Here is a 27,878-nt window from a genome sequence, read left to right as displayed (position 1 = left end):
GGAGAGTTGTATGGCATTGAAGATCATGAATGAAGGAAGTGTCTGCAGAGCAGAGATAGAGGACCTTACAGTCAAATGCCGACCGTATTACCTCCCAAGAGAATTCAGTTAAAGTCACAACCGTGTATATTCCCCCTCAAGGCGATACCACGATGGCCCTCAAAGAACTACACATATCCTGAGGCCGCATTTATTGTAGCTGAGGATTTTAACAAAGCAAATTTGAAGAAAACGCTACTGAATTTCTACCAACACATTGACTGTAGTACTCGCGCTGCTAAAACACTCGACCACTGGGAGTTTCTCCCATTCTACTCTGCAGATCCTCTCAAGCTCTGTCAGGTTGGATGGGAAGCGTCCTATTCCCTACTATATAGGGAATAGGGCTCTGGTCAACAGTAGTGCACTATATAGGGAATAGCTAATAGGGCTCTGTCAAGAGAGGGAATAGGGCTCTGGTCAACAGTAGTGCACTATAATAAGGGAATAGGGCTCTGGTCTAAAGTAGTGCACTATATAGGGAATAGGGCTCTGGTCTAAAGTAGTGCACTATATAGGGAATAGGGTGCCGTCTGGGACACATGCATCCTGTGACAGGTCTTTAATTTTCGAACAAAAAGATATCCCAGCTATGAGAGCATTTGTTATTTGTCAAGCAGAAAACTTGACAAGATGCAATCATCCCCAAAAACCTGTTTCAAAGGGTACAGGAGACAACACAAAGAGGAAGTGACACGGAGATACAAACGCATCGGAGAACAGAAAATAGAATGAGATGAATATGGAAATGTCTCTGTTTGATTTTTTGCCATTATCTAGTGACAAATAAATGGAAACAAAACTACGATGTAATTTTCCCTCTGTGTGTGTGAGACCTGTTATTACATTGACTATTTACGTGACATGGAGCTATTTGTTTTTTTGCTCTGAAAAAGGCAATTTAGATGGAAAATCAACGGAGAGCATCGTAACCCCTGCTTATGCTGGAGTCAATCACTTGTTTTAAATGATTTAGCATAGTTACCTTTATTCAATTCAGTTTGATTCCTTTAACTACAGTGTAAATGTTCCCGGAGTGGCGCAGCGGTCCATGGCCACTGCATCTCAGTGCTAGGTGTGTCACTACAGACCCTGGTTCGATTCCAGACTGTATCACAACCAGCCGTGATTGGGATTCCCATAGCGCAGCGTGCAGTTGGCACAGCGTCGTCGGGGTTAGGGTTTGGCCGGGGTTAGGTACTCATTGTAAATAAGAATGAGTTTTTTACTGACTTGCCTAGTTAAATAAAGGTTCAATTAAAAAATGATAGTGTGCTGAGGTGCACACTGCCTGAATGTGTTCATACAATCACTTTCCATGCCCCAAGTTGACACAAATACTGACCTGCACATGTGGAAAGGACGTCACGCTACCTGCTTAGCAAGTATCACTTCCTCTTGACTCGAACCCAGGACCTCTGCCCCTCAAAACACACACGACCACCCTCCCGAAGCATCTTACCAGCCCCTGCACTGAAAAGCTAACTCAAGTGGGGACACATCCGGTTGAGTGAGTTCCACAGATCTCCATCTGCGTATAGAAAGTCCATCCACACAGACATACACACCTGGAAGCATTGAGGGATTGCAAGACACGTACCTTGACCGTTTGTGGATCCACACTTCTCAACCATCCTCTGTATCATCCTGTAATGATACGACCATCTGATGAGTCCACATGAACACAAACAGACTTTTACCAAGAAGAACTCATTCACTTACAGTACTGCAGTGTTCTGATAGAAGGAGCAGAACGGGGTGCTACTAATTTACAGTTCTTACAACTTGTTTCATTATGTGTCCATGTGTTCAATCAGGCAGGGTGGCCTGTGTTTTATTCAGGCGCTAAGTAGCCCAGCGGGGAGTCCAGACTGGGCCTGGTGGCTCCCCTCTAGCTAGGTGACCTGGGGGTTAGGGTATTTCCATATCTGCGTCCCAAATGGGAGCCTGTTTCCTTTATAGGACACTATATTTCACCAGGCTGGTAGTGCTCTATATTGGGGGAAAGGGTGCCATTTGGGACACAGTCCATTTCTGTTTGAGGTTTTACTCCACCAAAACGGTCCGTGAATTCCTTTAGTTGTTCCGTCAAACGGCTGCTTGGTTCTGTTCTGCATTAGTGGCCAATTTTCTCCAACAGTATGACTGTGTTTGCATCCCAAATAGCAACCTATTCCTCATAGGGCTCTGGATAAAACTAGTGCACTATGTAGGGAATAGGGGGCCGTTTGGGACGTACTCCTATGACTGTGTCTCGCTGGTCTGAGACATAAAAAAATATAATAATAATTGTTTGTTATGTTGTTGTTGATGTTGTTGTCCTTTGTTGTTCATTACAAAGCCACTTTGACGCCCTTATTCATTATACAGTACGTTTCATAACTCCAAGTGTCGGACTGTAAGAGGCCTCTCAAGTCTCACCCTGCCGGCTCGCCCCCTTCTCTCCACTCATCCTCCACATCCAGCCTCAGGCCATGTGGACCATGTGGAGCCCAGCCTCCCAGCCTCCTTGTCTCCCAGCCTCCTACTCTCCCAGCCTCCTTGTCTCCCAGCCTCCTTGCCTTCTTGCTTCCCAGACTGCCAGCCTCCCAGCCTTCTAGCCTCCCAGCCTCCTAGCCTCCTAGCTTCCAAGCCTTCTAGCTTCCCAGCCTTCTAGCCTCCCAGACACCTAGCTTCCCAGACTGCCAGCTTCCCAGCCTTCTAGCCTCCCAGCCTCCTAGCCTCCTAGCTTCCCAGACTGCCAGCTTTCCAACTTCCCAGACTGCCAGCTTCCCAACTTCCCAGACTGCCAGCTTCCCAACTTCCCAGACTGCCAGCCTCCCAGCCTCCTAGCTTCCCAGACTGCCAGCCTCCTAGCCTCCTAGCTTCCCAGACTGCCAGCCTCCTAGCCTCCTAGCTTCCCAGACTGCCAGCCTCCTAGCCTCCTAGCTTCCTAGACTGCCAGCCTCCTAGCCTCCTAGCTTCCCAGACTGCCAGCCTCCTAGCCTCCTAGCTTCCCAGACTGCCAGCCTCCCAGCCTCCTAGCCTCCTAGCTTCCCAGACTGCCAGCCTCCTAGCCTCCTAGCCTCCTAGCTTCCCAGACTGCCAGTCTCCCAGTCTCCAAGCCTCCCAGCCTCCTAGCCTCCTTTTCTGCTGCTCAGCCGCCAGCCATGTTTTCTATTTCCCATTGTGCATAACTCTCTCTCTGCCACCTACGATCTACAGCCCTCAGCTGTTTACGTCTCCCTCCCTCCTGTCCTCCTGTGAGAAGCCAAGCAGAGTCTTCTCAGATGTCGGTTCAGAGCGTAATGTATTCCTCCAGAGACTCCCAGATTCTTAGGTATGCATGTGACTAAGACTCCATCCGTCCACCTCCATACCTCTACCTCCATCACTCCATCCCTCCATCCTCCTCCTCAATCCCTCCTCCACCTCCTCCTCCTCCTCAGCGAGTGTACAAGAGCAGCCGTTGAGAAGTGTAAAGGTCACAGATTCTCATTATGGCTGTGTTCAAGCCAAGGAAATACTATATTAGCTGACAGCAAACACTGATTCTAAGAGGAGAGAAAAGTCTGAAAAAAAATGTACGGTTTGACGGCCATTTTAATTTGTCTGTTTTTATTTGTCCAATTACCCAAGTTAGAATACCTCTACCTCTCTTCTGTAAGCTACTACTTCTGATGTGGGTCGTGCTGTTGGTCACGTGGCAGTAAATCCTGACAAAATGGTACATATTATCTCCATTACTACAGAACTGGTGAGAAAAGTACCATTAGCACACCAGAGAAGCTGGGCCTTTTGTTTTCTGAGACATCCAGCTGTACTCCTCTGATCTGCAGGCCTTTGACTTTCTCTTCCAATTAAAAGCTAATTAGTAAAGTGATTAAGATGGATGTAGTAGGAGTCCACCAGATAAAAGTTCACAGAAACCCAGTTTAAACTCCTTTCTATGGATCCACTAAGAATCTTATGTTATTTTATAATAACTAATGACTGTTTAATGGGCGTCGTCGATCTGGATTCTGGAGAAACAAAACAATAGTCTTGCCGCTACGCTTCATAAAATGTCCTTTAGTTTGGTTTAGTGATAAATTAAACAAACAAACAAACAATGGGCCAGATATGTGGGGGAAAAAAGTGAACTGAGAAATGGTGATAAAGTAGCCTCTACAGAGACAATAACAAAGGAGGATGAGACTGACTTGATCAATTATCAGACACACATCCTGACGTATTCTGTCACCGCTAGACATGAGAAATACAGTTATCAAACCTATTGGCCCTGATCTTTTTCTGCAGTGAAATATAAATCATGTGAGAGGTACTTGTTTTGAATCTGCTGTTCAGGGTGTGTTTTGGCTAAGGCATGGTATTCTAGGTGACTATTTGACACACTCAGAAAGATATCACCTTCACTCCATGTCTCCTGTCCTCACTGGCTTCACAAAACACTTGTGAACGTTTGTTAGACAACATCTGTGCTAAAGTAATTAAACGCTCACTTTCAAATGTTCTCTACATGGACTCTGAGTAGGAGGAGGAGAGGGAGAAGAGGAGAGGAGAAGAGGAGAGGAAGAGGAAGAGGAGATGAGAGGGAGGAGGAAGAGGAGAGGGAGAGGGAGAGGGACAGGGAGAGGAGAGGGATAGAAGGAGAGGAGAGGATGGGGGAGGAGAGGAAGAGAGGAGAGAAGGAAGAGAGGAGAGAAGGAAGAGAGGAAGAGAGTAGGAGAAGGCGGAAGAGGAGAGGAGAGGAGAGGAGAGGAGAGGAGAGGAGAGGAGAGGAGAGGAGAGGAGAGGAGAGGAGAGGAGAGGAGAGGAGAGGAGAGGAGAGGAGAGAGGGAGAGGAGGGAGAGGAGAGGAGAGGAGAGGAGAGGAGAGGAGAGGAGAGGAGAGGAGAGGAGAGGAGGAGAAGAAAAGGGAAAAGAAGAGGAGGAGGGGAGAGGAGGAGGAGGAAAGGGAGAGGAAAGAGAGAGGAGAGACTGACATTATCTCCTGTGGGACAGAGCAGTGCCATGTCTACTTCAATCCGACCCCCAAGACAGACACATTCTACTGGCCATGACAACTGTTTCATATTCACCATGAGGAATGATTTATTCCTACTTCCCTTTTCATGCCCTTTATTCTCTGCTCTTTCTCAGTCATCACCAACTGTGAGTCTCAATAGAGAATATACCATTTTCTGTACTTACCATCAACAGTGTCAAACCAGGCGAGCAACGCCATTAGCGAAACTGATTGTTCCGTTTCCTTTAATACATTTTATTTCACTAATCATATCGGCCTGAATTGAACGAAAATATAATTTTTTACTCCACTGAGATAATATAAAGACTCATTATTCCTGATCTAGAGGGATCCTCCATTACTCTACTGATAATATAAAGACTCATTATTCCTGATCTGGAGGGATCCTCCATTACTCTACTGATAATATAAAGACTCATTATTCCTGATCTGGAGGGATCCTCCATTACTCTACTGATAATATAAAGACTCATTATTCCTGATCTGGAGGGATCCTCCATTACTCTACTGATAATATAAAGACTCATTATTCCTGATCTGGAGGGATCCTCCATTACTCTACTGATAATATAAAGACTCATTATTCCTGATCTGGAGGGATCCTCCATTACTCTACTGATAATATAAAGACTCATTATTCCTGATCTGGAGGGATCCTCCATTACTCTACTGATAATATAAAGACTCATTATTCCTGATCTGGAGGGATCCTCCAGTCTTATAGTTCAAGGGCCTAAAAACATTTTGAAAGTGAGTGACTTGCGGTTTGAGTAGGAAATGGGCAATAATTGAAAAATACTTATCATTCAGTTGTGTTCTGTAATTACAGACAGACAGTAGAAGAGTTGTATCTCTTGTCTTCACACCTCGTTATACAGTTCCACAGCAGGAATGGATTTGTATTGGCTCAATTCAATGTTCTCTTTTCAAGTTGACCAAGTTACTTCTCATCAAAGTGCTATGAGTGGCCCAGTGTGTTAAATAAGATGAATTCTCCTGACTGGAGGTGGGTTTAGTGGCCCAGTGTGTTAAATAAGATGAATTCTCCTGACTGGAGGTGGGTTTAGTGTCCCAGTGTGTTAAATAAGATGAATTCTCCTGACTGGAGGTGGGTTTAGTGGCCCAGTGTGTTAAATAAGATGAATTCTCCTGACTGGAGGTGGGTTTAGTGGCCCAGTGTGTTAAATAAGATGAATTCTCCTGACTGGAGGTGGGTTTAGTGGCCCAGTGTGTTAAATAAGATGAATTCTCCTGACTGGGTGGGTTTAGTGGCCCAGTGTGTTAAATAAGATGAATTCTCCTGACTGGAGGTGGGTTTAGTGGCCCAGTGTGTTAAATAAGATGAATTCTCCTGACTGGAGGTGGGTTTAGTGGCCCAGTGTGTTAAATAAGTTGAATTCTCCTGACTGGAGTTGGGTTTAGTGGCCCAGTGTGTTAAATAAGATGAATTCTCCTGACTGGAGGTGGGTTTAGTGGCCCAGTGTGTTAAATAAGATGAATTCTCCTGACTGGAGGTGGGTTTAGTGGCCCAGTGTGTTAAATAAGATGAATTCTCCTGACTGGTGGGTTTAGTGGCCCAGTGTGTTAAATAAGATGAATTCTCCTGACTGGAGGTGGGTTTAGTGGCCCAGTGTGTTAAATAAGATGAATTCTCCTGACTGGAGGTGGGTTTAGTGGCCCAGTGTGTTAAATAAGATGAATTCTCCTGACTGGAGGTGGGTTTAGTGGCCCAGTGTGTTAAATAAGATGAATTCTCCTGACTGGAGGTGGGTTTAGTGGCCCAGTGTGTTAAATAAGATGAATTCTCCTGACTGGAGGTGGGTTTAGTGGCCCAGTGTGTTAAATAAGATGAATTCTCCTGACTGGAGGTGGGTTTAGTGGCCCAGTGTGTTAAATAAGATGAATTCTCCTGACTGGAGGTGGGTTTAGTGGCCCAGTGTGTTAAATAAGATGAATTCTCCTGACTGGAGGTGGGTTTAGTGGCCCAGTGTGTTAAATAAGATGAATTCTCCTGACTGGGGTGGGTTTAGTGGCCCAGTGTGTTAAATAAGATGAATTCTCCTGACTGGAGGTGGGTTTAGTGGCCCAGTGTGTTAAATAAGATGAATTCTCCTGACTGGAGGTGGGTTTAGTGGCCCAGTGTGTTAAATAAGATGAATTCTCCTGACTGGAGGTGGGTTTAGTGGCCCAGTGTGTTAAATAAGATGAATTCTCCTGACTGGAGGTGGGTTTAGTGGCCCAGTGTGTTAAATAAGATGAATTCTCCTGACTGGAGGTGGGTTTAGTGGCCCAGTGTGTTAAATAAGATGAATTCTCCTGACTGGAGGTGGGTTTAGTGGCCCAGTGTGTTAAATAAGATGAATTCTCCTGACTGGAGGTGGGTTTAGTGGCCCAGTGTGTTAAATAAGATGAATTCTCCTGACTGGAGGTGGGTTTAGTGGCCCAGTGTGTTAAATAAGATGAATTCTCCTGACTGGAGGTGGGTTTAGTGGCCCAGTGTGTTAAATAAGATGAATTCTCCTGACTGGAGGTGGGTTTAGTGGCCCAGTGTGTTAAATAAGATGAATTCTCCTGACTGGAGGTGGGTTTAGTGGCCCAGTGTGTTAAATAAGATGAATTCTCCTGACTGGAGGTGGGTTTAGTGGCCCAGTGTGTTAAATAAGATGAATTATCCTGACTGGAGGTGGGTTTAGTGGCCCAGTGTGTTAAATAAGATGAATTCTCCTGACTGGAGGTGGGTTTAGTGGCCCAGTGTGTTAAATAAGATGAATTCTCCTGACTGGAGGTGGGTTTAGTGGCCCAGTGTGTTAAATAAGATGAATTCTCCTGACTGGAGGTGGGTTTAGTGGCCCAGTGTGTTAAATAAGATGAATTCTCCTGACTGGAGGTGGGTTTAGTGGCCCAGTGTGTTAAATAAGATGAATTCTCCTGACTGGAGGTGGGTTTAGTGGCCCAGTGTGTTAAATAAGATGAATTCTCCTGACTGGAGGTGGGTTTAGTGGCCCAGTGTGTTAAATAAGATGAATTCTCCTGACTGGAGGTGGGTTTAGTGGCCCAGTGTGTTAAATAAGATGAATTCTCCTGACTGGAGGTGGGTTTAGTGGCCCAGTGTGTTAAATAAGATGAATTCTCCTGACTGGAGGTGGGTTTAGTGGCCCAGTGTGTTAAATAAGATGAATTCTCCTGACTGGAGGTGGGTTTAGTGGCCCAGTGTGTTAAATAAGATGAATTCTCCTGACTGGAGGTGGGTTTAGTGGCCCAGTGTGTTAAATAAGATGAATTCTCCTGACTGGAGGTGGGTTTAGTGGCCCAGTGTGTTAAATAAGATGAATTCTCCTGACTGGAGGTGGGTTTAGTGGCCCAGTGTGTTAAATAAGATGAATTATCCTGACTGGAGGTGGGTTTAGTGGCCCAGTGTGTTAAATAAGATGAATTCTCCTGACTGGAGGTGGGTTTAGTGGCCCAGTGTGTTAAATAAGATGAATTCTCCTGACTGGAGGTGGGTTTAGTGGCCCAGTGTGTTAAATAAGATGAATTATCCTGACTGGAGGTGGGTTTAGTGGCCCAGTGTGTTAAATAAGATGAATTCTCCTGACTGGAGGTGGGTTTAGTGGCCCAGTGTGTTAAATAAGATGAATTCTCCTGACTGGAGGTGGGTTTAGTGGCCCAGTGTGTTAAATAAGATGAATTCTCCTGACTGGAGGTGGGTTTAGTGGCCCAGTGTGTTAAATAAGATGAATTATCCTGACTGGAGGTGGGTTTAGTGGCCCAGTGTGTTAAATAAGATGAATTCTCCTGACTGGTGGGTTTAGTGGCCCAGTGTGTTAAATAAGATGAATTCTCCTGACTGGAGGTGGGTTTAGTGTCCCAGTGTGTTAAATAAGATGAATTCTCCTGACTGGAGGTGGGTTTAGTGGCCCAGTGTGTTAAATAAGATGAATTCTCCTGACTGGAGGTGGGTTTAGTGGCCCAGTGTGTTAAATAAGATGAATTCTCCTGACTGGAGGTGGGTTTAGTGGCCCAGTGTGTTAAATAAGATGAATTCTCCTGACTGGAGGTGGGTTTAGTGGCCCAGTGTGTTAAATAAGATGAATTCTCCTGACTGGAGGTGGGTTTAGTGGCCCAGTGTGTTAAATAAGATGAATTCTCCTGACTGGAGGTGGGTTTAGTGGCCCAGTGTGTTAAATAAGATGAATTCTCCTGACTGGAGGTGGGTTTAGTGGCCCAGTGTGTTAAATAAGATGAATTCTCCTGACTGGAGGTGGGTTTAGTGGCCCAGTGTGTTAAATAAGATGAATTCTCCTGACTGGAGGTGGGTTTAGTGGCCCAGTGTGTTAAATAAGATGAATTCTCCTGACTGGAGGTGGGTTTAGTGGCCCAGTGTGTTAAATAAGATGAATTATCCTGACTGGAGGTGGGTTTAGTGGCCCAGTGTGTTAAATAAGATGAATTATCCTGACTGGAGGTGGGTTTAGTGGCCCAGTGTGTTAAATAAGATGAATTCTCCTGACTGGAGGTGGGTTTAGTGGCCCAGTGTGTTAAATAAGATGAATTATCCTGACTGGAGGTGGGTTTAGTGGCCCAGTGTGTTAAATAAGATGAATTCTCCTGACTGGAGGTGGGTTTAGTGGCCCAGTGTGTTAAATAAGATTAATTCTCCTGACTGGAGGTGGGTTTAGTGTGCCAGTTTGTTAAATAATATAACTTTTCCTGCCTGGGAGCGGTTTATGAAATATATCAATATTACTAATGACTCAAACTAGAGAATTACAGACTGTACAACTGTACTGCCAGAGCAACCTTGCAGATAGAGTTAAATATACCAGACGTACTGCTTTCATCTTCACATAGAAACCAATCAATTTTATGTATACGCTCCTCTCCTAGTCGTCTTTAAACACCCACATGCTGTTAATGTATTCAGTACATTGTCTTAGCAGCCATCTGTTCCACAGTGGAGAAGCTATGTTCTTATTCTAGGTTCAGTAGGTGCTGAGCTGCTGTGGACTGTACTAACTTTTCATTTGAGATGCAAGTGCCCTTTCAACAGAGTAGTTTTCTTCTGTTTTCTATGTCAGTGCAAAACCCCTCCAGCTCTGGTTAGATAAGAAATGAAAGAAATGGTTCCTCTAAATGACGGCCTCAAGCCGACATATAGCATTTCTTCTCCAGCGTCACACCTGTGGTTTTTTTATGGGACAGATCAGCTTTAACATTGCAGATAGATTGTGATCTGATTGTGATCTGTTTGGATTGAAGTATAGTTGTTGTATGATTGAAGCATTTCGCTACACCTGTAACATCTGCTCCCGAGTGGCGCAGCAGTCTAAGTCACTGCCAACCCTGGTTTGATCCCGGGCTGTATCACAACTGGCCGTGATCGGGAGTCCCGTAGGGAAGGCCGGATTAGGCCATCATTGTAAATAAGAATTTGCTCTTAACTGACATGCCTAGTTAAATAACATGTGTATGTGACTAATAAAAATGTAATTTAGTGAGAGGTACAATACTTTCATACTTCTCTCCACTTTCTCTCCAGATGGTGACTTGAGTTTTATCTCAGTCTGTCAGCTTCTGATAAGTAATTTGTTTTTAATTGAAACATGTCACAGATGTTCCCTTTATGACGTCTAGTTAGGCCTGACGACACATCTGAGATCTGAGACGGGGTAAAGTAAGACACAAAATCTAATGTCTCCATGAATTTAACTATGACAACTATTGCAATCATCTAGTAGAAAAACCACCCTGTAAATCCAGCCTAATGTGACTTGTACCTCTCCTAAGGGTCTGTGTGACATCAGATGACAACATGTGAGGAAACCTAGCACCCACTTTGATGAGTTGTTATGGTAATAGTTGTTATGGTAATAGTTGTTATGGTAATAGTCCCTATATTAAAACAGGTCTATACTCTATTTCCCTGCACTACAATCTACAGTCCTGAGACTCAGCTGTAGGCATTCAGCTCTTGACGGATACCTGCTCTATCAGTGAAACAAAAGTCCAGCTAGCGGGACAGAATTACCAGTAATTGTCCCACCCTGATCTGTTTCACCTGTCTTTGTGAATGTCTCCACCCCCCTCCAGGTGTCGCCCATCTTCCCCATTATCCCCTGTGTATTTATACCTGTGTTCTCTCTTTGTATGTTGCCAGTTCGTTTTGTTTTGTCAAGCCTACCAGTGGTTTCCCTCTGCTCCTGTCTTGCGATTGTTCTTGGTTTCCCGGTGTTGACCATTCTGCCTGCCGTCCTGTACCTTTGCCCCAGCTATCTGGATTACTGACCCCTGCCTACCCTGAGCCTGCCTGCCGTCCTGTACCTTTGCCCCAGCTATCTGGATTACTGACCCCTGCCTACCCTGAGCCTGCCTGCCGTCCTGTACCTTTGCCCCAGCTATCTGGATTACTGACCCCTGCCTACCCTGAGCCTGCCTGCCGTCCTGTACCTTTGCCCCAGCTATCTGGATTACTGACCCCTGCCTACCCTGAGCCTGCCTGCCATCCTGTACCTTTGCCCCAGCTATCTGGATTACTGACCCCTGCCTACCCTGAGCCTGCCTGCCGTCCTGTACCTTTGCCCCAGCTATCTGGATTACTGACCCCTGCCTACCCTGAGCCTGCCTGCCGTCCTGTACCTTTGCCCCAGCTATCTGGATTACTGACCCTTGCCTGCCCTGTTGGATTAATAAACTGATGTTACTCTGACGTTGTCTGCATCTGGGTTTTACCTGAAACATGATAGTGATGGTCCTAACTATAGACTGATGTTCACTCAGCTGGAACACTATGCTGTGAAAGTGGGAGAGTTATTAACATGATAATAATGGTCCTAACTATAGACTGATGTTCACTCAGCTGGAACACTATGCTGTGAAAGTGGGAGAGTTATTAACATGATAATAATGGTCCTAACTATAGACTGATGTTCACTCAGCTGGAACACTATGCTGTGAAAGTGGGAGAGTTATTAACATGATAATAATGGTCCTAACTATAGACTGATGTTCACTCAGCTGGAACACTATGCTGTGAAAGTGGGAGCGTTATTAACATGATAACGCAACAACGATCCTGCAAAGTACACTTCCACAATTACATCCAATCTGTCTTTGGTGAAAAACGGGTCTGAAAAGGTCACCAAGCCCAGATATAACCTTCCATGGTGAAGAACTGGTCTGAACCTGTTACCAAGCCCTGCTAGAACCTTCCATGGTAAAGAACTGGTCTGAAATTGTTACCAAGCCCAGCTATATTCTTCCATGGTAAAGAACTGGTCTGAACCTGTTACCAACCCCAGCTATATTCTTCCATGGTAAAGAACTGGACTGAAACTGTTACCAAGCCCTGATATTACCTTCCATGGTGAAGAACTGGTCTGAAACTGTTACCAAGCCCAGCTATAACCTTCCATGGTGAAGAACTGGTCTGAAACTGTTACCAAGCCCAGATATAACCTTCCATGGTAAAGAACTGGTCTGAACCTGTTACCAAGCCCAGCTATAACCTTCCATGGTAAAGAACTGGTCTGAACCTGTTACCAAGCCCAGCTATAACCTTCCATGGTAAAGAACTGGTCTGAACCTGTTACCAAGCCCAGCTATAACCTTCCATGGTAAAGAACTGGTCTGAACCTGTTACCAAGCCCAGCTATATTCTTCCATGGTAAAGAACTGGTCTGAACCTGTTACCAAGCCCAGCTATATTCTTCCATGGTAAAGAACTGGTCTGAACCTGTTACCAAGCCCAGCTATAATCTTCCATGGTAAAGAACTGGCCTAAAATTGTTACCCAGCCCAGATATAGCCTTCCATTGTGAAGAACTGGTCTGAACCTGTTACCAAGCCCAGATATAACCTTCCATGGTGAAGAACTGGTCTGAACCTGTTACCAAGCCCAGATATAACCTTCCATGGTAAAGAACTGGTCTGAAACTGTTACCAAGCCCAGCTATAATCTTCCATGGTAAAGAACTGGTCTGAACCTGTTACCAAGCCCAGATATAACCTTCCATGGTAAAGAACTGGTCTGAACCTGTTACCAAGCCCTGCTAGAACCTTCCATGGTGAAGAACTGGTCTGAACCTGTTACCAAGCCCTGCTAGAACCTTCCATGGTAAAGAACTGGTCTGAAACCGTTCCCAAGCCCAGATATAACCTTCCATGGTAAAGAACTGGTCTGAACCTGTTACCAAGCCCAGATATAATCTTCCATGGTAAAGAACTGGACTGAACCTGTTACCAACCCCAGCTATAATCTTCCATGGTAAAGAACTGGTCTGAACCTGTTACCAAGCCCAGCTATATTCTTCCATGGTAAAGAACTGGTCTGAAACCGTTACCAAGCCCTGCTAGAAGCTTCCATGGTAAAGAACTGGTCTGAACCTGTTACCAAGCCCTGCTAGAACCTTCCATGGTAAAGAACTGGTCTGAAACCGTTACCAAGCCCTGCTAGAACCTTCCATGGTAAAGAACTGGTCTGAACCTGTTACCAAGCCCTGCTATAACCTTCCATCTCTCCCTGTAGGCTGACCGACAGGCCCAACACATTAGTAGTAATCAATACCCAACACCACAGAAAGATGGAGGGATGTGTGTGATGGATGGAGAGATCAATACAACAGGAGGGGAAAAGAGTGAACTTTAATCTTGATTCTTTTCTTTTCTTTCTTGTTGTTGTTTCTTTTCAGTTGGGGGAAGGAGGGAGGGATGGAGGGATGGAGGGAGGGAGTGTGAGGCTGAGGAAAGGGGTGACATGTGTTCAGAAAGCAATCTTCTCCATGCCAGTAAGGTGGCTGGGCCCGGGTGGCTGGGCCCGGGTGGCTGGGCCCGGGTGGCTGGGCCCGGGTGGGGTAGGTAGGTAGGGTGAGTTGGGATGACGGTTGAAGGAGCTAGCTAACTCCATCCCCCTGATGTTAACTGTAGCGTCAATATGAGTTATTTCATCTGTATTCTCCCTCACCTTTCTGAGTTAGATTAATACAGACATATTCTTTCTCCTGTACGCTCTGTGGCTAAATAACTCTCTCTCTCAATAAATGAATGTGTGTCCAAATATTGATCCGTCACATTTGTCACACCACGTGTCAGTCCCCATGGCTCTGAGTATTAGTTTCAATTAGAAGGAAGTGTGGCTCTATTTCAACTTGCTGAACCATTTACTAGTTAGAGGAAGTCTCTGTGTCTGGCTTCTACTTCATATTGTCTGAGTTACAGTGATGACGAGGGATTCCTCTGTTCTGTTCTGCACAATACAAAATGCCCTAATGTAACCTATGGAATCTGAATGTTCTTTTCAACTCTATTCACCTTTCTAAACTGGTTGTTACATACACATTTTAAAAGAGAGATACTGTAGTGTAAAAAACAGGCTACATGTCTGCATGTGTGTAATTGTTTGGTGTGGTATATACAGCTCATTAAGTGCATGGCAGCACCACCAGTCTATACTTTAGCAGAGGGGAAGCTATGTTGCCCTTGTTCGGCTCTGCCAGGTAGGGCTAGGAAGCATGAAGGGCAGTGGGAGGAGGATTTGGTTATTATGTGAAATATAAAAATATGAAATATAACCACAGCTCAGAGGCATAGTGATGATAAGAGGAAGGAACTGAGTCCCAACAAGGTACCCTATTCTCTATGGGCCCTATGGTCAAAAGTAGTGCACTACATGGGGAATAGGGAGCCATTTGGGACGTAGCCCTGATTCCTTCCCATGCGTTATCTGGTAACCTGTCCAAGCCTGACCCTGCACCACTGCATCACTGCATCAGCGTAGCGCTACACAACACAAAGCCCGGGACTCATCCATTTGGGGGAGTAAGGTTGGCCGGTCAACGGCCGGTGATTGATAACGTCCATTATTGATGATGTCGTTTTAATATGGCGGAGACGGAAGAGATGGAGTCAGCAGAGTAGTAAAGGGGTTTGTGGGTAAAGCTGCAGGGTGTAAGAGACGGAGTGAACCCCTGGAAATAGAGGGAGAGAAGAAACATGACGTGTCTGGACCTACAGGACAGTGGAGTGGGGTGGAGTGGTGCAGGGTGTAAGGGGTGAGGGGGTTTAGGGGTGGAGGAGTGCAGGGTGTAAGGGGTGAGGGGGTTTAGGGGTGGAGGGGTGCAGGGTGTAAGGGGTGAGGGGGTTTAGGGGTGGAGGGGTGCAGGGTGTAAGGGGTGAGGGGGTTTAGGGGTGGAGCGGGTGAGGGGGTGGTGGGGTGGGGTGGTGGGTGGAGGGCTGGGGTGCTATAACCTTCCATGCTAAAGAACTGGTCTGAAACTGTCTCCAAGCCCAGCTATAGTCTTCAATGGTAAAGTGGGTGGAGGGGGCGGTGTGGAGGGGTGGTGGGGTGTGGTGGTGGGTAGAATGGGCGGTGTGGAGGGGTGGTGGGTGGAGGGGAGGGGTGGTGTTGTGGGGTGGTGTGGTGGGTGGAGGGCTGGGTGGAGGGGAGGGGTGGGGTGGTGTGGTGGGGTGGTGGTTGGGGTGGTGGGTGGAGGGCTGGGTGGGGGGAGAGGTGGGGTGGTTTGTGGGAGTTCTTCATAATGGACTATTTCCCTCCAGTAAGTCAACTGGTGCATTGAACTCAACAGCAGAGATCAGAGGACCTCAGTGCTTGTGAGGTCAATCTGACATTTTTCTACATGGACTTTTGCCCTTAAAGAGGGTCAACTTTAACGAACCATCGAGGTCAGAACGTCAAGTAGCTGAATCACTTGGCATTCCAAAAGGCTATCTAATGTCTAGTTAAATAAAGGTTAAAACATTTTTATTTTAAAGAATGGATACTCACGGTCAGCTAAACCACTATATACTTCTACTTAAGCGTCCATTTTTATTGAACTGTTGACCTGACATTTACACTACGTTGGCTACATTACATAGTGACATGTTGAGAGTCTTCTCCTCTCCTCCATCCTAAACACTACTGCTGAGAGTCTTCTCCTCTCCTCCATCCTAAACACTACTGCTGAGAGTCCTCTCCTCTCCTCCATCCTAAACACTACTGCTGAGAGTCTTCTCCTCCCCTCCATCCTAAACACTACTGCTGAGAGTTCTCTCCTCTCCTCCATCCTAAACACTGGAGCTACTGCTGAGAGTCTTCTCCTCTCCTCCATCCTAAACACTGGAGCTACTGCTGAGAGTCCTCTCCTCTCCTCCATCCTAAACACTACTGCTGAGAGTCTTCTCCTCTCCTCCATCCTAAACACTACTGCTGAGAGTCCTCTCCTCTCCTCCATCCTAAACACTGGAGCTACTGCTGAGAGTCTTCTCCTCTCCTCCATCCTAAACACTACTGCTGAGAGTCCTCTCCTCTCCTCCATCCTAAACACTACTGCTGAGAGTCTTCTCCTCTTCTCCATCCTAAACACTGGAGCTACTGCTGAGAGTCTTCTCCTCTCCTCCATCCTAAACACTACTGCTGAGGGTCCTCTCCTCTCCTCCATCCTAAACACTGGAGCTACTGCTGAGAGTCCTCTCCTCTCCTCCATCCTAAACACTGGACCTACTGCTGAGAGTCTTCTCCTCTCCTCCATCCTAAACACTACTGCTGAGAGTCCTCTCCTCTCCTCCATCCTAAACACTGGAGCTACTGCTGAGAGTCTTCTCCTCTCCTCCATCCTAAACACTACTGCTGAGAGTCTTCTCCTCTCCTCCATCCTAAACACTACTGCTGAGAGTCTTCTCCTCTCCTCCATCCTAAACACTGGAGTTACTGCTAAGAGTCCTCTCCTCTCCTCCATCCTAAACACTACTGCTGAGAGTCTTCTCCTCCCTTCCATCCTAAACACTACTGCTGAGAGTCTTCTCCTCCCCTCCATCCTAAACACTACTGCTGAGAGTCTTCTCCTCCCCTCCATCCTAAACACTACTGCTGAGAGTCCTCTCCTCTCCTCCATCCTAAACACTGGAGCTACTGCTGAGAGTCTTCTCCTCTCCTCCATCCTAAACACTACTGCTGAGAGTCTTCTCCTCTCCTCCATCCTAAACACTACTGCTGAGAGTCTTCTCCTCTCCTCCATCCTAAACACTGGAGTTACTGCTAAGAGTCCTCTCCTCTCCTCCATCCTAAACACTACTGCTGAGAGTCTTCTCCTCCCTTCCATCCTAAACACTACTGCTGAGAGTCTTCTCCTCCCCTCCATCCTAAACACTACTGCTGAGAGTCTTCTCCTCCCCTCCATCCTAAACACTACTGCTGAGAGTCCTCTCCTCCCCTCCATCCTAAACACTACTGCTGAGATTCTTCTCCTTTCCTCCATCCGAAACGCTGGGGCGACTTCAATCAAACAAAACTGAATACCATGAACACAATGAATCCATTTTAAACTTTCACCTCAAAATTTCCTTAGACCAGGTCACTCTGAAATTCTATGTAACCAAATCGTCAGTCATATTTAGGACTTGCAAAGGAAAATACCCTGATATTTACAGTAAGCATATTTCACAAGACAAAGAGGAGTGAGGTTCATCGTACAGGGATTTGATTATGGCTTTAAGGAATTACTGATTCTTAGCTTTCATAGCAATGTGACAGAGCCAACTTTTCCTTCCTTCCCCCCATATTAGAATTATAATGTTGTCTTCTAATGCTTCCTTTATCTATTGCTGTGTCTTCTAATGCTTCCTTTATCTAATGCTGTCTTCTAATGCTTCCTTTATCTAATGCTGTGTCTTCTAATGCTTCCTTTATCTAATGCTGTGTCTTCTAATGCTTCCTTTATCTAATGCTGTGTCTTCTAATGCTTCCTTTATCTAATGCTGTCTTCTAATGCTTCCTTTATCTAATGCTGTGTCTTCTAATGCTTCCTTTATCTAATGCTGTGTCTTCTAATGCTTCCTTTATCTAATGCTGTCTTCTAATGCTTCCTTTATCTAATGCTGTGTCTTCTAATGCTTCCTTTATCTAATGCTGTCTTCTAATGCTTCCTTTATCTAATGCTGTGTCTTCTAATGCTTCCTTTATCTAATGCTGTGTCTTCTAATGCTTCCTTTATCTAATGCTGTCTTCTAATGCTTCCTTTATCTAATGCTGTGTCTTCTAATGCTTCCTTTATCTAATGCTGTGTCTTCTAATGCTTCCTTTATCTAATGCTGTGTCTTCTAATGCTTCCTTTATCTAATGCTGTCTTCTAATGCTTCCTTTATCTAATGCTGTGTCTTCTAATGCTTCCTTTATCTATTGCTGTGTCTTCTAATGCTTCCTTTATCTAATGCTGTCTTCTAATGCTTCCTTTATCTAATGCTGTCTTCTAATGCCTCCTTTATCTAATGCTGTGTCTTCTAATGCTTCCTTTATCTAATGCTGTGTCTTCTAATGCTTCCTTTATCTAATGCTGTGTCTTCTAATGCTTCCTTTATCAAATGCTGTGTCTTCTAATGCTTCCTTTATCTAATGCTGTGTCTTCTAATGCTTCCTTTATCTAATGCTGTCTTCTAATGCTTCCTTTATCTAATGCTGTGTCATCTAATGCTTCCTTTATCTAATGCTGTCTTCTAATGCCTCCTTTATCTAATGCTGTGTCTTCTAATGCTTCCTTTATCTAATGCTGTGTCATCTAATGCTTCCTTTATCTAATGCTGTGTCTTCTAATGCTTCCTTTATCTAATGCTGTGTCTTCTAATGCTTCTTTTATCTAATGCTGTGTCTTCTAATGCTTCCTTTATCTAATGCTGTGTCTTCTAATGCTTCCTTTATCTAATGCTGTGTCTTCTAATGCTTCCTTTATCTTATGCTGTGTCTTCTAATGCTTCCTTTATCTAATGCTGTGTCTTCTAATGCTTCCTTTATCTAATGCTGTGTCTTCTAATGCTTCCTTTATCTAATGCTGTCTTCTAATGCTTCCTTTATCTAATGCTGTCTTCTAATGCTTCCTTTATCTAATGCTGTCTTCTAATGCTTCCTTTATCTAATGCTGTGTTTTCTAATGCTTCCTTTATCTAATGCTGTGTTTTCTAATGCTTCCTTTATCTTATGCTGTGTCTTCTAATGCTTCCTTTATCTAATGCTGTGTTTTCTAATGCTTCCTTTATCTAATGCTGTGTTTTCTAATGCTTCCTTTATCTTATGCTGTGTCATCTAATGCTTCCTTTATCTAATGCTGTGTCTTCCAATGCTTCCTTCATCTAATGTGATGTGAACAAAATCTTTAAACAGGTCAACATTCACAAAGCCACTGGGCCAGATGGATCACCAGGACGTGAACTCAAAGCATGCGCAGGACCAACTGTCAAGTGTCTTCACTGACACTTTCAACCTCTCCCTGACCTAGTCTGTAATACCTACATGTTTCAAGCAGACCACCATAGTCCCTTTGCCCAAGGAAGCAAAAGTAATCTGCCTAAAGGATTACCGCCCCGTAGCACTCACGTCAGTAGCCATGAAGTGCTTTGAAAGGCTGGTCATGGCTCACATCAACAGCATCCACCCTAGACCCACTCCAATTCGCATACCGCCCCAACAGATTCACAGATGACGCAATCGCACTCCACACTGCCCTATCCCACCTAGACAAAAGGAACACCTACGTGAGAATGCTGTTCATTGACTACAGCTCAGCGTTCAACACCATAGTGCCCAAAAAGCTCATCACTAAGCTAAGGACCCTGGGACTAAACACCTCCCTCTGCAACTGGATCCTGGACTTCCTGATGGGCCGCCCCCAGGCGGTAAGAGCAGGCAACAATATGTCTGCCAAGCTGATCCTTAACACTGGGGCCCTTCAGGGGTGTGTACTTAGTCCCCTTCTGTACTCCCTGTTCACCCACAACTGCGTGGCCAAACACGACTCCAACAGCATCATTAAATTTGCTGACGACACAACAGTGGTAGGCCTGATCACCGACAATGACGAGACGGCCTATAGGTAGGAGGTTAGAGACCTGGCAGTGTGGTGCCAGGACAACAACCTCTCCCTCAATGTGAGCAAGACAAAGGAGCTGATCGTGGACTACAGGAAAAAGGCGGGCCAAACAGGCCCCCATTAACATCGACGGGGTTGTAGTGGAGCGGTTCGAAAGTTTCAAGTTCCTTGGTGTCCACATCACCAACGAACTATCATGGTCCAAACACACCAAGACAGTCGTTAAGAGGGCACAACAAAACCTTTTCCCCTACAGGAGACTGGAAAGATTTAGTATGGGCCCCCAGATCCTCAAAAGGTTCTACAGCTGCACCATCAAGAGCATCCTGACCGGTTGCATCACCGCCTGGTATGGCAACTGCTCGGCATCTGACCGCAAGGCGCTACAGAGGGTAGTGCGAACGGCCCAGTACCACATTGGGGCCAAGCTTCCTGCCATCCAGGACCTATATAATAGGCGGTGTCAGAGACTCCAGTCACCCAAGTTATAGACTGTTTTCTCTGCTACCGCACAGCAAGCGGTACCGGAGGGCCAAGTCTAGGACCAAAAGGCTCCTCAACAGCTTTTACCCCCAAGCCATTAGACTGCTGAACAATTCATAAAAATCGCCACCGGACAATTTACATTTAATTTACATTTAATTTCAGTCATTTAGCAGACGCTCTTATCCAGAGCGACTTACAGTAGTGAATGCATACATTTCATACATTTCCCCCCCGTACTTTCCCCGTACATTGACCCCCCGGTACACTGTTGCTACTCGCTGTTTGTTTGTTACCTATGCATAGTCACTTCGCCCCCACCAACATGTACAGATTACCTCAACTAGCCTGTACCCCTGCACACTGACTCGGTACCGGTACCCCTGTATATGGCCTCGTTATTGTTATTCTTATTGTGTTACTTTTTATTTCAGCCTACTTGGTAAATATTTTCTTCTTCTTGAACTGCAATGTTGGTTAAGGGGCTTGTTAGTCAGCATTTCACGGTAAAGTCTACACTTGTTGTATTCGGCGCATGTGGCAAATAAAGTTTTGATTTGATTCTAATGCTTCCTTTATCTTATGCTGTGTCTTCCTGGTATTGTGGGGATCTGGCACCTTTGTTGGGTGTTGCCAGGACTTCCTAGTAGTCAGCTGGATTTCTGTATCTCAGCTATTTACCCTGGACTGACTCCTTAACTCCATGATCCTTCCTTATCCTTTTTAACAATCACCTAATTACCTCATTTACACCTTGTTAACATCATTCACAGTGTTTAGTCTAATGACGCAAACTGTCCTCAGATATCTTTCCTGCGGACATTTGCGGATATTATCTCTGCATTGCATAGTCCAAAGGTTCAGTGATGGTGTAAGTCTAATGTTTTATGTTTTATTACACAAAGCAGAAGGTAAAGGGGTCCAGGTGGGTCAATGTGCATTATCTAATGTCAAAGTTTACCCCATTACGGTTCCGGTCTCTGTCTCTCCTTCTCTCTCTCTCTCTACAGCACTTAAAGTTGCTGGTTGAGGAGCTCCAGGTAAAAGGAGAGGAGAAAGTCCAGGCCATGAAGGAATCCTTCAAAACGCTCAATGAGGTCTGTGCCTCAACAGTCTCATACTTGACTATCAGTCAAACAATACAGTCTTATTATTAGAAGTGTTACAGTTATTTTTACAATCTCTTTACACACATTAAAAAGTGGGACTTCAAGCACGTTCAGTGAAACCATTAACTCATGTACCTAATCTTCAGACCAAGTCTGCAAAACTGCAAGCACATGATCTGCTTTACACTCAGTTTGCAAAACACTTAAACACACTTCTCTACATTAGACACATCATTCAAAAGTGACAGGTCTTGTGTTTCGTTTTGGAAAACACTGCCGTTCAAAACGCCACACTCATTTACCCATTACCTGCTGTACACCCAGTGCTCACGTGGAAAAACACTTCTAGATCATTTCTTCAGTTAGCAATCAGAGCTTCAGTCTATAAATAGGCTTCATGTTGTCTTTCTTGGTTTGGACAACAATGGAGGCCGATTTTGGAGAGTTTTTGTTTTGTCTGTTATTCTTCATCCTTAAATCTGGATGAAAATACAATATTTTTAGAAAAAATACATTTTTATTTCTCCCCCTTGCATTTCTGTTTAAAGTGTAAATATATACTGAATATGTATACATACTGTATATATTTGTGCACATACACGTAGGTGTGAGTGCTATGACAAACTGCCGTGGACTCCACTGAACACTGAACATGCAAGACACGAGATAGTAGTGTTTTCCATTTGTCACATCCGTGTGTAGTTTGGCGTGTATACGAGATAATCATTTGATGGTTTGGGTGTAGAGTTTTGATGCAGAAACCCCATTTTGAGAAGAGTTAAAATACTTTTGAATGAAGTGTTTTGGTTTTGCAAGAGATGTGTTTTGGTTTTTGCATGTTGTGTGTTTTGGGGGTTTTGTGTGTAGAGTCTAGAGAAAAGGATCCATAGTTTCAGAAGTCATGTGTCACCAACTGTCAAAAACTGTAATTCCTGGCACCCTTCTGGTTCTGCTGGCTCAATGTCTAATTGTGTGTGTGTGTGTGTGTGTGTGTGTGTGTGTGTGTGTGTGTGTGTGTGTGTGTGTGTGTGTGTGTGTGTGTGTGTGTGTGTGTGTGTGTGTGTGTGTGTGTACAAATGTCCATTCATTCACAGTATCTCCCTGTACATTATCCTTCATAAACATCATCCTCAAAACCAACATCCCACTTTCCACAGGAGTATTATTAACAGCTCTGATTTGTTGAAGAAAGCCCAGGTCAAATCCCAGTTCTATTACCAGCCATGAATAGTTCCTAACTAGTGGCTGCAGCATCTTACGGAGGATCTCAATGAGGAGACTGTAGAGGAGACCGGGGCTGGCTGTCACTGTTTACTATCATGTGTTTCCCGGCACCAGTGTATCTTACAGATCTGTTCAACATCAGGGCAAAGACCAAGGTCTTGGGTTGAAACAGGAACCCTTTTTATCCTCGTATCTCAATCCAACATGGAGTTATGAGCCATCAAACACAATCTGACTATTTGTGACATCACAGCCTTATACCAGCCCAATCACAGTCCTATACCAGCCCCATCACAGTCCTATACCAGCCCCATCACAGTCCTATACCAGCCCCATCACAGTCCTATACCAGCCCCATCACAGTCCTATACCAGCCCCATCACAGTCCTATACCAGCGCCATCACAGCTCTATACCAGCCCCATCACAGTCCTATACCAGCCCCATGGTGGGGTTGACTCCAACACAGTCCTATACCAGCCCCATGGTGGGGTTGACTCCATCACAGCCCTATACCAGCCCCATGGTGGTGTTGACTCTATCACAGGCCTATACCAGCCCCATGGTGGGGTTGACTCCATCACAGCCCTATACCAGCCCCATGGTGGGGTTGACTCCATCACAGCCCTATACCAGTCCCATGGTGGGGTTGACTCCATCACAGTCCTATACCAGCCCCATGGTGGGGTTGACTCCATCACAGCCCTCTACCAGCCCCTTGGTGGGGTTGACTCCATCACAGCCCTATACCAGCCCCATGGTGGTGTTGACTCCATCACAGCCCTCTACCAGCCCCATGTTTACTCATCACAGCCCTCTACCAGCCCCATGTTTGGGTTGACTCTATCACAGTCCTATACCAGCCCCATGGTGGGGTTGACTCTATCACAGTCCTATACCAGCCCCATGGTGGGGTTGACTCCATCACAGTCCTATACCAGCCCCATGGTGGGGTTGACTCTATCACAGCCCTCTACCAGCCCCATGGTGGGGTTGACTCCATCACAGCCCTATACCAGCCCCATGGTGGGGTTGACTCCATCACAGTCCTATACCAGCCCCATGGTGGGGTTGACTCCATCACAGCCCTCTTACCAGCCCCATGGTGGGGTTGACTCCATCACAGCCCTATACCAGCCCCATGGTGGGGTTGACTCCATCACAGCCCTATACCAGCCCCATGGTGGGGTTGACTCCATCACAGCCCTATACCAGCCCCATGGTGGGGTTGACTCCATCACAGCCCTATACCAGCCCCATGGTGGGGTTGACTCTATCACAGCCCTATACCAGCCCCATGGTGGGGTTGACTCTATCACAGCCCTATACCAGCCCCATGGTGGGGTTGACTCCATCACAGCCCTATACCAGCCCCATGGTGGGGTTGACTCTATCACAGCCCTATACCAGCCCCATGGTGGGGTTGACTCTATCACAGGCCTATACCAGCCCCATGGTGGGTTGATCATCACAGCCCCTTACCAGCCCCATGGTGGGATCACAGCCCTATACCAGCCCCATGGTGGGGTTGACTCTATCACAGGCCTATACCAGCCCCATGGTGGGGTTGACTCCATCACAGCCCTCTACCAGCCCCATGGTGGGGTTGACTCCATCACAGCCCTATACCAGCCCCATGGTGGGGTTGACTCTATCACAGCCCTCTACCAGCCCCATGGTGGGGTTGACTCCATCACAGCCCTATACCAGCCCCATGGTGGGGTTGACTCCATCACAGTCCTATACCAGCCCCATGGTGGTGTTGACTCTATCACAGCCCTCTACCAGCCCCATGGTGGGGTTGACTCCATCACAGTCCTATACCAGCCCCATGGTGGGGTTGACTCCATCACAGTCCTATACCAGCCCCATGGTGGGGTTGACTCTATCACAGCCCTCTACCAGCCCCATGGTGGGGTTGACTCCATCACAGCCCTATACCAGCCCCATGGTGGGGTTGACTCTATCACAGCCCTATACCAGCCCCATGGTGGGGTTGACTCTATCACAGCCCTCTACCAGCCCCATGGTGGGGTTGACTCTATCACAGCCCTATACCAGCCCCATGGTGGGGTTGACTCCATCACAGCCCTATACCAGCCCCATGGTGGTGTTGACTCTATCACAGGCCTATACCAGCCCCATGGTGGGGTTGACTCTATCACAGTCCTATACCAGCCCCATGGTGGGGTTGACTCCATCACAGCCCTATACCAGCCCCATGGTGGTGTTGACTCCATCACAGCCCTATACCAGCCCCATCACAGCCCTCTACCAGCCCCATGGTGGGGTTGACTCTATCACAGTCCTATACCAGCCCCATGGTGGGGTTGACTCCATCACAGCCCTATACCAGCCCCATGGTGGTGTTGACTCCATCACAGCCCTCTACCAGCCCCATGGTTGGGTTGACTCCATCACAGTCCTATACCAGCCCCATGGTGGGGTTGACTCTATCACAGTCCTACACCAGCCCCATGGTGGGGTTGACTCCATCACAGCCCTCTACCAGCCCCATGGTGGGGTTGACTCCATCACAGTCCTATACCAGCCCCATGGTGGGGTTGACTCTATCACAGTCCTATACCAGCCCCATGGTGGGGTTGACTCCATCACAGCCCTATACAAGCCCTTAAAGTGTTCTACTTGGAACCAAAAGGGTTCTACTTGGACCCAAAAGTGTTCTACTTGGAACCAAATGGGTTCTACCTGGAACCAAAAGGGTTCTACCTTCTTCCTTTTTTCTAAGAGTGTACCATGTCACAAATTATACCATTCAATTGAATGTTCCAGTTGTGGTATAGCTGAAAATATTTAGCACAACAGGAGGAGCATCTGTCACCAGTCTAGAATGGTGAAAACAGAATGAAATGAAATCAACGTCAGAGAGAGGTACCACCTTATCGGACTGTTGCTGTGCATCATCATGACTGCTGGAGCTAAACTCTCCTATTCCTGTAGGTCTTCTCAGGGCTGCTAGCTAAACGTCTCATTCAGCAGCTCTATTAGCGCACGCTTTAAACCTGACTCCCTTCACGTTTCTGGATGAACCCTGCTTCCCCAAAATGACCCTTCATTTAGGAGAGATTAACCGCTTTCTAACTGCACTTCTGTCAACGCCAATTAGACGTGCCAAGGTTAAGTCCTGCGGAACCCCACTTGTCCAAATAAGCTTCTTTACCACTTGGAATGTTACATAGTACCGTTCTGACATTGTATAAGGATACCATTCTACATGTTACATAGTACCGTTCTGACATTGTATAAGGATACCATTCTACATGTTACATAGTACCGTTCTGACATTGTATAAGGATACCATTCTACATGTTACATAGTACCGTTCTGACATTGTATAAGGATACCATTCTACATGTTACATAGTACCGGCCTGACATTGTATAAGGATACCATTCTACATGTTACATAGTACCGTTCTGACATTGTATAAGGATACCATTCTACATGTTACATAGTACCGTTCTGACATTGTATAAGGATACCATTCTACATGTTACATAGTACCGTTCTGACATTGTATAAGGATACCATTCTACATGTTACATAGTACCGTTCTGACATTGTATAAGGATACCATTCTACATGTTACATAGTACCGTTCTGACATTGTATAAGGATACCATTCTACATGTTACATAGTACCGTTCTGACATTGTATAAGGATACCATTCTACATGTTACATAGTACCGGCCTGACATTGTATAAGGATACCATTCTACATGTTACATAGTACCGTTCTGACATTGTATAAGGATACCATTCTACATGTTACATAGTACCGTTCTGACATTGTATAAGGATACCATTCTACATGTTACATAGTACCGTTCTGACATTGTATAAGGATACCATTCTACATGTTACATAGTACCGTTCTGACATTGTATAAGGATACCATTCTACGTGTTACATAGTACCGTTCTGACATTGTATAAGGATACCATTCTACATGTTACATAGTACCGTTCTGACATTGTATAAGGATACCATTCTACGTGTTACATAGTACCGGCCTGACATTGTATAAGGATACCATTCTACATGTTACATAGTACCGTTCTGACATTGTATAAGGATACCATTCTACATGTTACATAGTACCGTTCTGACATTGTATAAGGATACCATTCTACGTGTTACATAGTACCGTTCTGACATTGTATAAGGATACCATTCTACATGTTACATAGTACCGTTCTGACATTGTATAAGGATACCATTCTACGTGTTACATAGTACCGGCCTGACATTGTATAAGGATACCATTCTACATGTTACATAGTACCGTTCTGACATTGTATAAGGATACCATTCTACATGTTACATAGTACCGTTCTGACATTGTATAAGGATACCATTCTACATGTTACATAGTACCGTTCTGACATTGTATAAGGATACCATTCTACATGTTACATAGTACCGGCCTGACATTGTATAAGGATACCATTCTACATGTTACATAGTACCGTTCTGACATTGTATAAGGATACCATTCTACATGTTACATAGTACCGGCCTGACATTGTATAAGGATACCATTCTACATGTTACATAGTACCGTTCTGACATTGTATAAGGATACCATTCTACATGTTACATAGTACCGGCCTGACATTGTCATTAGTCATTTGATGGGACTTGCGAAGCTAAAGTCCAGACTAAATCTTGGTCATACTTATTATTATTCTTATTATTCTGCACACTGCTCCTGTTGAAGCTAGAAACGCCGTTCAAACGTTAAAACAAGGCATCTGGTCTGGGTTGAGTTTTTTACATTGAACTTGTTGATGTCTTCTTCAGGTTCCGTTCTCCATCCACTTTAATGGGATCTCCTTAACATTCTAAAGCTCCCTATTGTGACATCACAACCTCTGACACATTTGACCACATGACCAACAAGTTGGACAAAAACAGACGGTGTGACGTCTTGACCTGCGTCTCGGCTTTTCAAATCTGGAACCGGAAACAGAAATAGCTTGTACAGATCTAAACGATACAGCTGTTTTAGTAACCACATCAAGTCATTTAGCTAACTTCCCTCTCACTGCTGAATTAACTGCCGTGGAACTTTTCAGAACTTTCAAATGATAACGATAGGGGGAGCACATTCAACATTGGGACTTTTGAGACTAATCAGCTA

Source organism: Salmo salar, chromosome ssa07 (genome assembly GCF_905237065.1).
Source record: "Salmo salar chromosome ssa07, Ssal_v3.1, whole genome shotgun sequence".
Taxonomy (NCBI): domain Eukaryota; kingdom Metazoa; phylum Chordata; class Actinopteri; order Salmoniformes; family Salmonidae; genus Salmo; species Salmo salar.
Note: the sequence above shows the minus strand (reverse complement) of the source record.